Raw genomic sequence first — 17,692 nt, forward strand, 5'->3', positions numbered from 1 at the left:
GGATCGAGAATGATGGGTTCTGGCAATTGAGCTGGAACCCAGTGGAATGAGAGGGTTTGATTTTGCCCATCTGCTCCAGGCAAGGACTCTAGAGTAGGTTTAAAACCCAGGGAACCCTGGGCTCACTAGCTCCCAGTACAGCCATGGAAATGCCAACTGCCCATTGTCCTAAAGGGACTATTAAGGACCTGGCTAAAGAGCTGGATGATGAGCTTGATGGGTGTGGTAGCATTAGGGGCATACTGGAGCCTCATATCCTGCAGTAAGCAGGTTTTAACAGACAAAATTGTAATTTTTTTATTATAATATGGCTACTGAGACAGCTTGTAAATGTCATTAGAAGGTTATAGGCAAATGTGCTCAAAGTCTGAAGCTTGCCAGGATGCTGAACTTCTCTGGAGAAGGAGCTATGGGACAGAACTTTAAAGGCATGTTGGTGTCTGAAAATACAGCTAGCTTCCAAGAAAGACTTTTAGAAGCTACTAGGTACCCAACTCCCAACCTGGGCACTTCCTGTGGGGTTCCAACAGGGCTGTTGAGAGATGCTGATCTACACCTTCTTTCCCACACCTATTCCTAATGAAGTCTCAGTCCCATGGTGTTTCTGTGCAGTGATTTCTGTGAAGCCAGCTGAAGAATGATGGTGACTTGTGGAAATGATGCTCCCTCTTCTGTGCCCCTGCAAACTAGATCCATGGGGCTTTCGTCACCCCTGGTAGAGGCAAAAATATTCTTCATTGCATCTTGGAATTCAAAACATGTTAAAGATAGGAACTACTCCTCTCTATATATCTTAAATAATTTGGGTTGAAATCTGTCTGCTGATCCATACATACGGCTCTTTTGACTTCCTTGAGTCTTTTACATACAACCAAAAGCAAAATTTGGTCCTTGAAAGAATGTATCACAACAAAATTTAGAAAAAAAAAGTGTCTGGGAATTAGTAGTCAGCTACATTTCATCCAGTGCAATCAGTCAAATGCTACCTCCCATGTGTCTGAGATGGTCAAACACCAAAGTATCGGCCCAGTATCTTTGCTTAACTGATACTTCACCATGTACAATCTTATTGCCAGTGTTTCACCCTATCTGGTGTGCAACACAGAAAGATGGCTTTCACATGACTGAAAGCCTAGTGCGAGGTTGCCTCATTTCCTCAGGTCACTGAACTGCAAACTTTTGGAGAGTAAATCTGAGTGTAAAGTCACCCTTCTAGTGTGTTCAGACTAAAGGGCAAGAAAATTCAATTAAAACCAAATTCTTTGTTTTTAATAACAAAGAATGCATTGTCTAGTCTTATTATTTACAATGATTTGGTGATTAAAATATGTACATTTTATAAGTTTGTTGTACTTAGATTATTAAGACTAACACGGGCATCTGCCTTTCTGTAAACCACACAGGATCCAGGGTCTCTTGAAGGAGCTGATGGCATCTTTATCTGAAATGGTGATGAAATTCACAAAGCTCATGGATTTCAGAGACTTCAGCATCCATACACGTATGGATCCTTGATACAATAGCCCCAAACTCTCTTTCAAATTTTGTATCATAGATTTTTTTTTCTGAAGGCAGTCTCTATCCCCAAACGTTCATCAGGTCATACTCTGCCCTGGGTGTTCAGTTTCCTTTTATCCTCTGTGTGGCTACATCCATACTACAGCAATCTGTTGACAGAAGTTACTGTCAGAAGAGGTTGTCTGGCAAAACTCTCAAGTCCACACACTAAAGCAGATTGAGAGCAATCTCCTCTGTTGACAGACAGCAGCCAGACTGCCCGTCCATTTCCTTGACAGAATGGCCAACCGGAAGCTTGGGAAACAGGGCTGCCCAGTGAACCGGAAGACCTGACTGTTGACAGAGGGCCCCCTGGAGCATCTACATGGCCTTTTTGTTGACAGGAACTGTTGACAAAGTCATTATTCTTCATCATGGAGAGGCAGAATGATGTCGGTAGAAGTGCCGAGTTTTGTCAATAGTCTTGACAATACCATTTTGTGTATAGACACTGCGAGTTTTTTTGACAAAACTCTCTAGTGTAGATGTAGCCTTTGACTATAAGATGTGAAAACTTTTCTTGTTTTAGTCCTCCTTCAGGCACAGAAAAACATTCTTCACATCCCAAGGAAAGCATGGTCCATTCCTGAATACTCCTGGGACATGCCAAAATCTAGAACTTATAAAATGTACTTCTTCTAGTCACCAAATCATTGCTCTCACCACTGTTTACTTCTGAATAGTAATATCCAAAACGGTAAATACCATGTGAAGACAAAAAAAAATTCTTACTGGTTATTTTAATATATAATAATGGAGGAACCCCAGTCCCTTGATGGTTCTCTATATGTTTGTGTTCCTGATGGATTTTAATTCTGTAAGCTTATATTGTGTGACTGTTTTTATGAAAGTTTCCCTACTAACTTATGTAGGTTCAGCTTTAGAAGATGTCTCTAGGGGTTAATATGAGGAGAGGCAGCAGGGGGAGTTAGATCTCAAAGGAGGAAGGAAAATTAATATTCCTCCGCTCTGGAATGAGCAAGAATAATAATCCATTAATAATGTCTGTGCTGGTAGATACCTTCCATTATGAGAAATAAACATTACAGTTAATTTTTCTTTCCTGTGTGAACACTCGTATAAATAATCAGCCACATGTTGCTTCTGATAAACATAGCCCTTTCCCTACTGAATAATTACAGGCAGCACCCTCCTGAAGCTGGCCGTCATAACCTTTATAGGCTATACTGGCAGTTAGCCGAGCATCTTGTTGGTAATTCCTGTCAAGTAGTGACCTTGGTAGGTTACAAGAGGCATGCTGTACAGACTTTATTAAGGTGTGCCCTTTTATTGAGAATATGTTTAGTGCATGTGTTGGGTCTCTAATTAAAATTTGAAAATATAGTTCTTGGTGAATGTTGCCTGTTAAACCAAGGAGGAGAACGCTGTGTGAAGTGACTGTACATGTGACATTTTGATGTTCCACATTTAAAATACTCTCCAATAGAAATTTGCATGCTAAGAGCTAGATTATGCTAGAGTAGCACTTGTGTGTTGGGTACTGTGTTGGGATAGCAAGCTATTAACTTTGAGTTAGGTAGAGGTCCTGCTTCCAAGAGGACTCTGTATCAAATCATAAGATCGGAATCAGACAAGAACCTGCCTAGAAAAAGGTGGGGTGAGTTGTGCTTCTCTGTCTTGAGGAGCAGCTCCTTTGTCTTTTTTTATTTGGTGGTGGTGTATCATCATTCTGAATTCTAAGCAGTAAAGAAGTGTTATGTTGCAATCTTCCAGCAATTATATATATATATTTTTTATCTAAACTGTGCATACACCATGGTTATAAAAGTACTGCTCTATGGAGGAACAGGTGAGAGAAGAAGTTTGGTCACATTTCTTCCTCTGCTTCCACCTTATTCATGGAAGGGAGTAATTTCTGTCACCCTTTTTTTTTTTTTTATTTCTTTCTCTTTAGTAACTTGCCAGTCCAGTGTGAGCTTGGCTAAATGCTTTGAGCTGTCAGTAGGGGGAGGTGAAGCCAGAGATATTCCCATAGCTCCACCCACTTGTTGACATAGGGACGAAACGGTCAAATAGCTAGGCTTTGCCTCACAATGGCTGGAGGGGCAATGTGAGCTGGGACTAGCAGAAAGTCTTACTCCTCTTTATTACCCCCATGCAGTCAAATGAGATGGTGACAATCGAGCTTGAAATGTGTTCACTTTTTAAGCCAAAGCAAGATTTACTTTTCTGCCTGCCAGCTCAATCTGGTATGTAAAACCCAAGCTGTTGACACTGCCTCACTTTTAATTGGCAGAACAAATCAGAAGTTGCCATGTTACTGCTGCATAAGGTGAGAATGCATTTTGCACACCCACATGACAGCATTCTGGCTACACAGTGTGGAGAGTAGAACACCGTTGGTTTTGTCAATAGAACTAGTGAAAAATTAGACCTTTTTTTAATTGCTTTGCACTGTTTTCCCCCCACAGAGGTTTATGGAAAAATCATGCTAACGAAAATCACATTAACTCTTGAGCATCTTAGCTATTCCCGTCTATCAGTCCCATGCATGCTCAGATGGTGGGGTGAAGGTTGTGGGGAGGGGCTTAGCAGAGAGAGCCACAGTAAAGCTGTCAATGGTATCCAAAGCTTTGGCCAAATTTTTAGAAATATCCGTTGTCTTTGGCTGAGATGCCTAAACCTGGATTTTGGAGGTGCTGGTGCCAATGGATGCACATAACTTTGGTAATCATAATAAGAAACTCGGAGAACCCCCAATTTTGTGAACGCCTGATAAAATTTGGTGTAAGAAATCCTGTGCACCCATCCCAAATGTGTCAATCCAAAAAACCCTCTTTGGTTTTGATTTATAGAACTTTATACATTTAGGCTCTGTCTACACTTGGGGAAAACTTTGAAATGGCCATGCTAATAGCCAAATTGGAGAATACTAATAAGGCGCTGAAATCAATATTCAGCACCTCATTAGAATGCTGCTGACGGCAGCACTTTGAAAGTGCCACATTTAGCTTGCGTGCAGCTCATTTACACTGGGGTTCTTTTTGAAAGGACTGTCCAACCTTCGAAATCCCCTTATTCCTATCCTATTGTTTAGATGAGCCGTGCGCAAGTGAAACGTAGCACTTTTTAAGTGCTGCAGCTGGCAGCATGCTAATAAGTTGCTGAATATTGATTTCAGCACCTCATTAGTATTCTCCAATTTGGCCATTAGCATGGCCATTTCAAAGTTTTCCCCTAGTGTAGATGTAGCTTTAGTCTTAAACATATATTTCTTTTTAAAAACATGTTTGGTGTTTGGAGAAAAGTCTCTTATTTTTCTTCTGCTTAATTCTTTGTGGAGGACTTCCAACATTATATTGGCTAGTGGGTGTCCCAAAATATCTTTCCTGTTGGTGCTACCAAAACATTTGCTTATACCTAAGTTGATCTTAGAGAAATCATTACTTTATGTTGAGAATAGTACTTTAGTATAGTATAGCTATGCCCTAGAAAATACACTTAACTAATCATCCAGAAATTCAGAAACTTCTCGTAACATGTCATGCTGTCCATTTAAAGCAGGTTAGAAATCTATGTTTCTGGTTTCCTTCCAAACCAGGATATTTTGGGGCTTACAATGCACAGAGGTGTAACTAAGTATTTTGGCCCCCAGAATGACCAAGCGTATTTACGCCACCTACATGTTTTTTTGTCCATTTTCCCACCCCGATACCTTTGCACCCTGCACAGCTGCCCCTCCTTATTACAGTCCTGCTGAGCTTAAAGCTCACAAAATAGAAGATTTGAAAATGTCTCACTTCAAAGCAATAAACTGAGTGACTTATATTTAAAGGAACCAAAGACAAGACATTTGCCACCCCAAGAGACCAACCCTAAGAATCTGGGGGGAGAATCTAAATATTGGTCTTACTAAAGAAGCTGAAGGAATAGTGGGAAGATGGGTCACACTTGAAAGACCCCAGAGGAAAAAGGACATCTAGCCAGCCCAGTAAGGTCCCAGTAAAAGGTAGCAAGTTATTTAAATCCTGTCTCCTACCCACAAAGTGAAAAGCATCCTGAGCCTTTTGATGGAAGTATTTATTTGAGACACAAATAAGTGGGGTGTATTTAGGACTGTGGTGGAATTGTAAGCTGCCACTTCAAGTTGGTTAGGGGGAAAGGGTATTTCTGATCCTTTGTACAGGCTAGGGCAGGGGTGAGGGGAGGGATATCTCAGTGGTTTCATCATTGGTCTGCTAAACCCATGGTTGTGAGCTCAGTCCTTGAGGAGGCCTTTTAGGGGTAAATAGATTAAAAAAAAAATCTATCCACGATGATGCTTGGCCCTGCTGAGAGGGCAATGGACTGGATTCAATGACTTCCCAAGGTCCCTTCTTGTTCTATGAAATGTGTACCCCTATGTATGTAGAGGGTATTGTGGGCATAAACAGCTGAGCTATGTCCACACAAGCATTCCTCTTTCAAAAGAGGCATGCAAATGAGGGAAAATGCAAATGAAGTGCAGGTTTTCATATTTGTCTCCTCATTTGCATGTTCTTTTTTCAAAAGAATAAAAGCAGTGTAGACGTGGCTCTTTTGAAAATAAACCCCATTTTCAAAGGAACCCTTATTGTTTTGAAAGGTTCTTTCAAAAATGGGGTTTATTTTCAAAAGAGCTGCATCTACACTGCTTTTCTTCTTTCAAAAGAAGCACTTTCAAAGGGCAAATATGCAAATGAAGCTCCAGATATGGAAACCTGCACCTCATTTGAATTTTCAAATTCTCTCATTTGAAGGCCTCTTTCAAAAGAGGAATGCTAGTGTAGATGTAGCCCTAGTGTGGGAGCTGCAGCCATCCTACATAAAGTATCTTGTTTTAGGAAGCAGCCTGTTTTGAGACAGTTCATGTGGGGGTTCTTGGGATTCAAAATAACAGACACAAGTGATCAAGAAGTGCTATGCTATGTTGCAAGCTTCCAAGAAGAATGTTTGGGTTTATCTAACTTCTGTGTTTATGCTGTGAACTTAACAAAAGGGACATGGCACGTTGGGTGGAAACAAGGCAGTGTGATTTTTTGGGAGGAATTTGTTAGTAGGTTCAGGAGTTATGTATAAAGTTGAGACGAATGTCTACAGGTTTACATAAGCATGCAGGGTGAGCTTCAAGCCGGATAGTGGTTCATGCAACACAAACTCATTGTACGATGGATCAAATCTTGCTGTCCTTAGTCAGTATGTCCATTGACTGAACTGGGGACTGAGTGGTGGTTAGGACTGTGGTGTTTTACTCCATATAACCTAAACGCATAAGTGAACTCACATTGTTCTGTTGAGGAAGAAAACACTTGACAGGCTAAATCCAGTAGGGAGGAAGGCTTGGGATTGGAAAGCATTACTGCAGCTTTTTTTTTTTTAAATATTCAGGAAAGTACTGAAGGGTGTATCTCTGTCACTACTGAAAGAGGTCTGCTGGAATGATAAGATCTGTCAGGTCTTCTATGGTGATTGTGGTCTCCTGTTTCCTTGCTGTCCTAACATACATCGATAAGTAGGGATTTGTTGCTGCTTTGCTTTTTCTCTTGGCTGAGGCTGGTTTCAAATTCAGTATTTGTTGGTCGCAGCCTATAGGACAGAAACCTCTCTAAAACTTTGAAATGGAAGAAAGATAATTACTAGTTTTAGAGGACAAGTTAAGGAAGGAGAGAAATTTTCTCAAGCATTGGAGTGGGGCTGTGAGTTCAGGGAGAGAGTCAAGTGCAGAAGCCCAATGTCAAGTAGAAATGGCAAAAGCTCCAAGACAGTGGTCTGTGGAGCAGATGCTGGTTACATGGTGTTGGTTCCATACATTTACCTGTTTTTTAGTCATTAGATTACATTAAAAGAAAGAGTAATAATTCCTGTATCAATTTTCAAAGCAAGTGGTTTCTTCAGTCATGACAGAGGTGCTGTGTGACCTCAGAGAGGAGGTGTTCCATGAAGATTTGAATGTTGGAGGTTGTATCTCTATAAAAATGTCATACACTCTGTGATAAAAGCGTGAGTACCCTTGTAATAAGGGAAACCAAGGGTGCATCAGAGAAGACATTAGCTCTGAGGAGAGTGCCAGAGTAGCTGAGAGACCTCAAGAAAAACTGAAACACTGATGCTGGACCAGGAGATGTATTGGAATGAAACCATCCTGGATGTGTTGGAAGAAGGGATAGCTGAAAAGAAGGTTGAGTAGTTTGGGGAGAGATGGAAGATTATGGGAACAGGAGGGGTGAGCTGAGGAGAGCAAACCACTCATTGCAAAAACTAAGTAGGAAAGGAGGAGATGAACAAGGTGATTTTGTAGCAGCCCAGAGTGAGTGTGCTATGGAAAGAGATTACCCTGAGTGTAAGAGAAATTCATCATGGCCTAAAACATACCTTGTGGAGCTGAGAGAGAAGCTTGATGAGGCCTTTGAATGAGGACTGGAACTGCGAGGGGTTAGACGTGAGGGGGAGTTTGCCCCTATTCACAACAGCCAGGGAGGGCAGCCCATCTAGAGGGCTAGGAGAGTTATGATAAAATATTTAAAGGACTTTAAAGTTGTGGAAAGAGTGTCTGAAGAGTTATAGAACAAAAGGAGGTGCTGAGAAGATCATGGATCTGATTTTTTTTTAATGCCATAACCTCTTTCATGCAACATGAACAGGAGGCTTGAAGAGGATGGGGCCAGGACGTCCCTATGCCATGGTGATATCTGGATAACACAAATTCCTGTGGTGCTGCTGACACACTGCAAGAGTCAGACTGGCCCTCAGGTGAACCATCTTGGCACTGATTGCCCAAGAGACAAGCAAATTTAAAGGCTCTTAAAAGTATCTTTATACTCCCTGACACCCAGGCAGCCAGAGAGCTCTTTAGCTCTAGCTCAGATCTGGGCCTTGGGGTTATATTTTGTTTTTCAGGCTGTTTCTTGTTGTATCACCTAATAAAACAATGATCATCTTCCCCTGAAAGCATTGCCCAAATTAAAGCAGGAAAAAATCCAAATGAAAGTAAGTCACAAGTGTTTAGCAGTGAGGGGATTAGCCATTGGAACAAATTGCCAAGGAAGCAGTGGAGTCTCAATATTTTGATGGCTTCAGCTCAAGAGTGGATGGCATCTTGGAAGGATATACTTTAGTCAAACACAAGTTGCTGAGCTCAAAGCCGGCGTAACTGGGTGAAATCCCACAGGTTGTGTTATAAGATCAGACCAGATGACCTAATGGTCCATGCTGGGCATCCCATTTCAGGGAAGATGTGAACAAATTTGGAAAAAGTCCAGAGAAGAACAATACTAATGATTAGAGAGAGAGGACTGAAAAAACTGGACTTGTTTAGTCTGGGAAAGAGAAAATTGAGAGAGGACATAATTTTTCAAGTATTTAAAAGGTTGTTACAAGAAGCAAGAAGGAGAAATTCTTTTCCTTAACCTGTTAAGATTGGACAAGAAATAATGGGCTTTAATTTCAGCCAGGGAAGTTTAGGATGGACATTTAGGAAAAACTTCCTGACTGTCAGGGTGGTTAAACGCTAGAATAAACTTCCTAGAGAGGTTATGGAATCTCTATCAATGAAGATTTTTAAGAGCAGGTTAGATAAACACCTGTCATGCATGGATGGTCTAGATAAACGTTAGTCCTGCAATGAGTGCAGGGGCTGTACTTAATGACCTCTTCCATTTCTAGAATTCTAATATGAACCTCCTGTGTTTCCATACACGTGTCTTCTGTACAGATTGTTTTGCGTAATTCTAAAGTGATTGCTTACTTTTGTTGTTATGATTAATAAAATGTCCTATCTTTCATACATAGGCATTAAATTTATTAAATTAAACATTATATATATTGAATTATTGGAGGGATTTAAAACTCTTAGGTGGCGGGGGAAGGTGACCAAAAAGTTACAACTCTGATTTTTTTTCCTCAACCCCCTGTTAACTGTAGGTGGCAGTATCCCACAGTTCAATCTTTGAGATGGCTGAATGTTGCCCAGTAGCCTCCTGGCAGCATTTGTGGGCATGAACTGTGGGAGACTGAAATGTGTCTGAAAAGATCAGTAGTCCCATAGTAGAAGTGTTTTATGAGTGGACCTTCCATTGACGTTCATGGGAGTTGTGCACATGGAGGTTTTTGTAGCCATGAAGTTGTATTTCTATCTTTACTAGATGCTCAGGAGTAAAAATAGGTGATATGGAGTGTGACACTGTGTTCCCATATTTTAATTGAAATTTGTTTTTGAATATGAATATGCATAACTCTAATAGACTTTATGCAAAAAGGGGCAAGTAATCTGTCATTCAACAGCTTGTAATCCTCTGAATATATGTATTCCATTTGTATGCATGTATCATTCTTGTAGGGAAAGTTAGAAATATTAAGCAGAGTTTGAGTTTAATAATCTAGATCTTCTAGTGAAAGCCATTAGTGGTACTTAAGGAACTTAATGACCCAGTGCTCAAAACAAAGATCTGTGAATCTGTGAGCCTAAACTATGATTGGTCCTACAAAGACATGTGACCATGCCTCTTGGTGCTGTAATCCATCTTGATTTTGGTATTTTTCCAAAGGGAACAGTGGAGAATTTAACAAAGGATTCCTGTCCAGGGGCAATTCTGTTTAAGGGATGGGAAGCAAAGAATGATGGTCTTCAGCTGTTTTTTGAAACTGCATCCCCATCCTGACAGGATACCCAGAAACACCTGGGGAGAAAAAGACGACAGTTACGAGGGGTGTGTGAGTATTGCTGGCCCCAGGTCACAGAAAAAGATCAGCTCAAGCTTCTGAAGAATCTTACCAGAAATAAGACCTGGGGTGAGGAATTATGGTTTGTTACAATTTCTGCTAGTCTACGTATACACTCTAGAGACCTTGCAAAAGAACTCCTTCCAGGAGATCTCTTCTGCAAAATCTTTTTTCAAAAGAGCTCATCCACACACAAAAAAGCAGATCAAAAAATTGATCTGCTCTTTGGATAGAGAGCATCCACACAACCCCTGTTCTTTCAACAGAACAGTCAGGGGATCGAAAACTCCAGTGCCCTGCGGACAGCTCTTTCAAAAAAGGGCCCGAAGGATCTACACAAGTTGTTTTCTGAAAGAATCTTTCAGAAAAAGGTGTTCTTCCTCATCTGGGAGAGGATGAGGGCTGCCAGAAAAAGTGCTGTGTTCTTCCAATTTCAGATCAAAAGAGCACATTTTGCATATAGACGCTCTGTGGGTTCTTTGGAAAAGGCCTGTTTTTTTTTTCCCCGCAAAAGAAATTGCTAGTGTAGACGTACCCTAGAGTCTAAGGCTTGTCTTGTTTATTTTAGCTTAATAACTTTGGTCAGTCTGTCACCACATACAACTACTTAAATCCTACTTTTTATACTTCATAAACTTACACTTGTTATTAAACCCAATATAAATAATTATTACTTGGGCTGGGGGTGGGGGTGGGAACAGCTGTGCATAGCTCTCTTTTATTGATAACAGAGAAAACTTTATGAGCTGTCTCTGTGTAAAACATTTATACAAAAAAGATGGATTTAATTGGGGGTTTTGTCTCTTTTTGGAGGCTCTGCTCCTATATTCTATGTCAAGTCCCTGTAACTGTATCCTGTATTTTGTGTCAACTCCCAGAGCTGAGCTTTCATCAGTGTCTGTGTTATTCTGTTGGGGGACTGTTACCCCAACTCTGTGTCTTTGCTGTGGGGGTCAGAGCTTCTGGCCCAGCAAGACAGAGTGGTGGGGCACCCCAGAGGACAGGGAGGCAGGCTCAGTGGTATTGGCAGCACATTGTGTGGCAGTCTCAAGGGGATCTCTGTGACATAACTGATCACAGAAAGAATCACAATTTCTACAAACTATGGGCACATCCCATTTCCATACCACCAATTTATTTAAAGAGCTTGCAGTGCAGATAGGTCAAGCTCAAACAAAAGAGCCCATTCCACCAGGTTTCTAATTGAATCAAAGTTTCCTTAGTGATTTATGCACAACATCCAGCAAAAATGTGAAAACATCGGTACAATGGGGATGGGAACTTCTGTGAACATTTGCTCACATTTTTAAGTTTGTTCACTGTTCCTCTTTGGAACTCTTTTCACTGACTTTGAAGCAAATGAATTCCCTGGCAGGTAATTTTGCAACCACAGGCTAGATTTTGCAACTAAAGAGATCTGTAGTAATTCGATATGGAGGACTAGAATGAATCCTTCACTCAGATTGGTGAATAGGTCCGTGGGACTACACACTGCTGTCCTCTGGGAATAAGGGATTCTCAGGCTGAATGAAGAGAGAAACTTGAGACCAAATCCTCAGATTGTGAAAATCATCATCACTCCACTAAAGTCATTGAGCTTACTCATATTTACAATAGATGAACATCAGGCCCTAGGTTTCATCAAACACTGAAACTGAAAACAATAACCCAAAGGAAAGCTAAAACATTAGTAGCTCTGACAAAGAGTAATAGAACTGGAAGAATAATTCAGAATGAATAATGCATGTGTTAAATGTTTCTTTTCTCTGTTCATTTCTTTGCGAGTAGTCTGCTGAACAGATCACCACTTTCTCAAATGCATTCCTTTAAATTATTTGCCAAATTGTTTTTGTAAATAATTCACAGCTGGCAGCTCATTTTCAAGCAGCACATCACAAATGCATCCTGTTCCATGAACAGATGAGTGTTTTTCCTAAGGCACAGTTGTAATTCCCTTTCCCACAAAGGGACTACTACTCCAGGTGAGTAACTCCTCACCAACACAAATAAGAATGAAAATTAATTAAAGGACTTCTTCATCAGGTAACTTTTTTAATTGTAGGGTTTTTTTGTAGTGAAGAAGAGAGAAGGAAATTCATTTGAAGCTGAGAAAATTAGCTAGTGGCAGACTGGCATGAAGGTCTTGGAGTCATTTTCTCAGCCAGAAATAGGGAAGGATCCCCAAAATAAGCATTTTCTCCACAATATCCCACGCTTCCCTATCTCTCACCAGAGGGTGGTAAGCTTTCATGCCTAGCTTTTTGGGGATTTAGGGCCTGATCCTGCCTCACCAAAGTCAATTGTAGCTTTACTATTAACTTCAGCAGATGCAGAATAAAACCTTTAGAGATGATGGTTGCTGGTGCTCTATAAACATCTCACTTAGCCTGAAGCAGCAGGCCTAATTCTCACACTCACACCAGTGTGACGTGATTATTGCTGATAAGTGGGAAGAATCAGGCTCTAAATCCCCAAAAAACTGTGGATGGTATCTCAGAGGGGTCTCTGCAAGCAGTGTGCAGCCCACTCACTCAAAGGCTGCAAGAGGAGTGAAAGTGTAGAGCTCTCTCTCTGAATCTGGGGCCCTCAGCCCGAGAAGCCAGACCCAGACCTTCCTACTAAGCTGATACCAATCTGACAACAGACAAGGGCTGTGGCCACACTTGGCCAAAACTTTGAAATGGCCATGCAAATGGCCATTTCGAAGATTACTAATGAGGCGCTGAATTGAATATTCAGGATCTCATCAGCATTAGGACACTTCCAGCTGTAGTGCTTCGAAAGCGCTGCTTTCGAGCGCTCATGGCTCAGTGCAGCTATACGGGGGGTCCCTGAGAGGAATAAGGGGATTTCGAAAGGTGTGGGGTCCTTTCGAAAGGACCCCCATGTAGCTGCTTCAAGCCGCAAGCATTCGAAAGTGGAGCTTTTGAAGCACTGCGGCTGGAAGTGTCCTAATGCTAATGAGGTGCTGAATATTCAGTTCAGCACCTCATTAGTAATCTTCAAAATGGCCATTTGCATGGCCAAAATTTCGAAATTGCCAAGTGTGGCCACAGCCAAGGAGATTTTTGTCCCTGACAATAGAGAATTTGAAGACCACAAATGAAATCCCAGGTGTGATTCTCCAGTCTGCTCTCACGTAAGGAAGGTTGGAAAAATAGGATTTCAGCTTTTGTTATAGAATTTGGTGTGATTTTACTCAGTGTTCTTTTTTCCCCAGAAAAAGAGATGCCAGAACTCAGCCCCAAACTTCCCCCTCCTCCCATCCCCAGGCTTACTCCTCTCAGCCCCAAACCTGACCCCCCACCCATCCCCAGGGTTTACCTGCCTCAGATGACAGCTCTGCGCACTGCCCACCTCCCCCGGCTGCTGAGGTCTGAGGAGGTAACCCGGAGCCAGTGCTCACCCCACCTTCCTCGCAGCACAGACAGATGGTGCAGTCTGGACAGTGGTGGCACTAGCACCGGGTGCTGTGGATGGGATCTTCCGAGGCAGTGGTAATAGCAGGGAAGCGGGGGCAAATGACTGGTGGAAGAACAGCCGCCTCTCTCCCCACTTTGTCTGCCTACTCTCCCCCTGGCTGTTGCCTCTGAGCTCAGTCCCCAGCACAGGCTGCAGCAGCCAGGCAGTGCCAGCTGGGTGGGTCAGAGCAGGGTGAAAGCTGGAAGAGCATGAGGCCCCCCCGATCCCAGGCTGGGAGCGGAAGAAGCAACACTGGCCCAAGGGGTGAGCTGGCTGCTTTCTTCCCCTGTTTCCAGGGCAAGGTCAGAGGGTCACCCAAACCATGGGGTGGTGTGAGTCTGGTTCGTGCTCTGCTCCTCCATAGCCACTGCCTCCACACTGCTGTTCCCCGCTGCTGCCTCCTTCTCAGTGCGGCTCCAGCAGGGGCAGGCTCGGCCTCTCCTCCCACCAGCTTTCTTGCAGGCTTAGACTTCCCCCCACGTGGAACGTGCAGGTTGGCTCCCTGTCCTGCTGGCTTGCTCTTCTGGGGCTTCCTGCTGCAGCTGCCTGCTCAGCAGCTCCGGAGGCTGTCCCCACTTAAACAAAAATACTAAATTCTGTTTTAATGGCAGGCACTAAAAAAGCCCTGGATTTACTGTACAGTCAGTTGTTCTCCTTCTATTTATCACTGTGGGATGCATTTGTGGCTCTTTCTGTTATGTGGGCTGTAGCCACACAATATAATATATGCATACTCTCTGTATGACCCTGAGGATGTGACTTGTGTTGCAGGAGTGTACTGATTGTGCTGCAAGCAGCCCGTGGCGTGAGAACCACTGGTTTAGCCTTCAGCAGAGAAAACGCAATGTAAGGAGGCAGTAAAACATATCCTAAAACACAGTGCAAGTAGAAATGCAGCCATTTTCTCTCTATAAAGAGGTGACCCTTACAGTGGGGCCAGTGTCCACCGCCTGGACAAGGTGTGTGTGAGGTGGCCTAGGCAGTCAGCCCTTAGCACTGCCAGGACCATGACTCTGGCCCCGCTCCTCAGAGCCATGCAGAGTGGCAGAGCAACACTTCCATGGCCCTTCAAAGGGCCCTGCTGCTGCTGCTGCAATAGTCACTAGAGATTCAGGCCCCTGGGACAACTGCCCCCTTTGTGTTCATATACATGCACACACACCCATCAGCAGGCCTGGACCCATGCTTGATTTCAAGTAGAAGCATATAGGCTATGTCTACACTACAGAGATTGTTTGAAAGAAGACCTTCCTGAAGATCTCTTCCTAAAGAACCTCTTTTGAAAGAGACCTTCCACACGCAAAAGAGCGGCTCAAAAGAGTGGTCTGCTTTTTTGAAAGAGGGGGCCCACACAGCCTCTGCTCTTTTAAAAGAACGGGCCAGGGATTACAAAATCAGGCCCCATGAGGGCTGCTCTTTTGGGAAAAATAAGGGCCAGCTGAGCATCTACACGTTTTCTTTTGAAAGAAGCTTTTGAAAAGGGGGCACTCTTCCTGAAATGGGAAAGGAAGAGTGATTTCAAAAGGAGCGTCACATTCTTTCAATTTATGTTCAAAGGAACACTTTTTGAGTGTAGATGCTCCCTGGGTTCTTTCGAAAGAGCCCCCTTCTTTCAAAAAATCATTTGAAAGAACTTTCTAGCGTAGACGCAGCCATATACACACACAAATATAAGATTTATAATACCTTTATTTGATTTTTGTTTATGTAACATTTATCTTCACAAACTGAATGATCTCATAACATGAGTGATCCAGTGGCAAGTGCGTATTGATAAGTCAGCCTTTCAGAAGTGAAGATTAATGTGTTATTCTCAAACTATGCTTTTATATCTGCTGTTTATACAAAAGAAATATTAAAATTGGAAAATACTGGCTGCCAGCCAAAGTGCTGATGACACTGAATATTGAAATAAATAGCTGATGATGCACAAAGTGCTGAAAGATATGTTTATTCCAGCACTGCATCATTACATGTGTATTCCAGCAGTATGGAACTGTTTAGTCAGAATAACAGAATATCACTGCTATGGGGAAATTCTTCCTCACCCATCCATCCCAATCCTTTGTTGTTAAAAAAATAAAGTATATTTGTATGCTGTACCGAGTAATGTGCTAACTCCTACAGACATTATTAGAATGAGTCCCACTCACAAAACTATCTGCACAGCCTGGTTCCAGCAAGTATTACTAAAATGAATAAGATTTAAACAATGAATCGGCATCAAAAACTTAGACTAAACTTTTCAGAGCACCTTTCATTCAGGGATCTCAAAACAGCCATCTCAAGCATCCTAAACTTGTAAATTTTGTAGGGTTAGGTTTATTTGCATACAAAAGTGGCTTATCAGTTTGATCCATAAATCAACTCTGCGATGGCAAATAGCCACAATTGATTATCCATATACTGCTAAATGCCATTGGCTGGCATATAGAATATTCACTTCTTCTATCATGAACATTCAGCTACTGTTAGAACCAACAGCCACCGGAGGTTACCAATGCACAGTAACAGGACACAACAATTTAGAACACAAAGTGAAGACATAAGAGAGAATCCATTCATAGCTGTGTTAGGCATTTGGTTAGATTACGTGCAGACTATGCCAAGAACACAATAATCAAATCCCCTAGTGGTCTGAAAATTGCCATGAGATCTTTGATTAATACAAGTGGTCAGGACCTTGTGTTGAAGATAAAATAAAATGAGGATAATGTGCACAACCATTAGTTTAAAAATGGGAAAGGAGAGAGGGTGTCCATTTTAATGACATCCGCCTGCTCCTTTGTGACAGTTCCATGCTCACTTTTCTACCTATGGACAAATGGGCTCTGAGCATTGTTGAAGATAATGGCCCACCTTGCTCTTGAAAGACCACCTCTGGACATTGCTCAAGGTGGCACTGACAGACTTCACAGGGGAAATGCAACTAATCCTCTGTGGCTGCTGGGTTGGATGGCTGTGACAGAAGATGGTTGAAGGTGGTGAGGGAAAGCTTGAGGGGATCACATTCCTTCTGATGTGGTATAATCTTAATCACACCCTCTTAATGAAACCTGGGTGGTAGGGTCAGTGAAAATCTGGTTAACCATATGTCAAGTGCAGGGATTGTTATGGATTTGAAATCTATTAGAGAATATATATAGAATTCCGTTGGAAAAAAAAGTAATGAACTACATTTCAGTAGAGATTAAGTAATCTCAAATAAGCAGTGACTACAGTCAACTTGGCAGTGTGCTAAAGAGGTCTGCGAGAGGGAGTTCAAGTCATGGAAAAACACTGAAGATGCACACAAAGGTGAAGTTTTATTACTTGTTTATTGCCATGTGGATTTCTTTAAAAGGCTTTCTGCAGTGGAATAGAAGCAAGATTCATCAACAACAATCAGGGGCTCAGTGCCCATTGGTGTCCGATGCCTCTCTCACTATTTCCTTCCATCTTTCCCTGTCCAGTGTAGAGTGGCTTAGTTTCTGCACACTAGTTCTGCAGCAATCTACTATATCACCTACTCATTCTCTGTGGGGTCTGTCTCTCCTATTCCAACCATCCATTATGCCAAATACCAGGGTCTTGACGTTTTGTTCGTCATTCATTCTGCAGATATGCCCAAATAGCTGTAACTTGTGTTGTATAACCTTCTGCTGTAGGTTCTCTTTCAGATGTATCTTCCGATATAAGTCCTCATTGGTGACCTTCCGTATCCATCCTAGTCGCAGGATCTTTCTATAACAACTCATCTCAATGCTGTTATCTTTCTCTTTGACTCTTTTGTTATCAACCATGTCTCACATTTGTACAACATGCTGATAAATACATGCTTCATTCCTAAGCTAATCGCTTTGGTTTTCATCATCAGCCTTGGACCCAGTAAAAGTAATTTCCAAGACTGAACATGATGTGGGGTGAGGTAAAGAGCTACTCTTGACCCTCTTTAATCTGGCAACCCTGGGCAACAGTGTATGCCAGGTTAAAGAAT

The sequence above is a fragment of the Carettochelys insculpta genome, chromosome 1, assembly GCF_033958435.1.
Source record: "Carettochelys insculpta isolate YL-2023 chromosome 1, ASM3395843v1, whole genome shotgun sequence".
NCBI classification, from domain to species: domain Eukaryota; kingdom Metazoa; phylum Chordata; order Testudines; family Carettochelyidae; genus Carettochelys; species Carettochelys insculpta.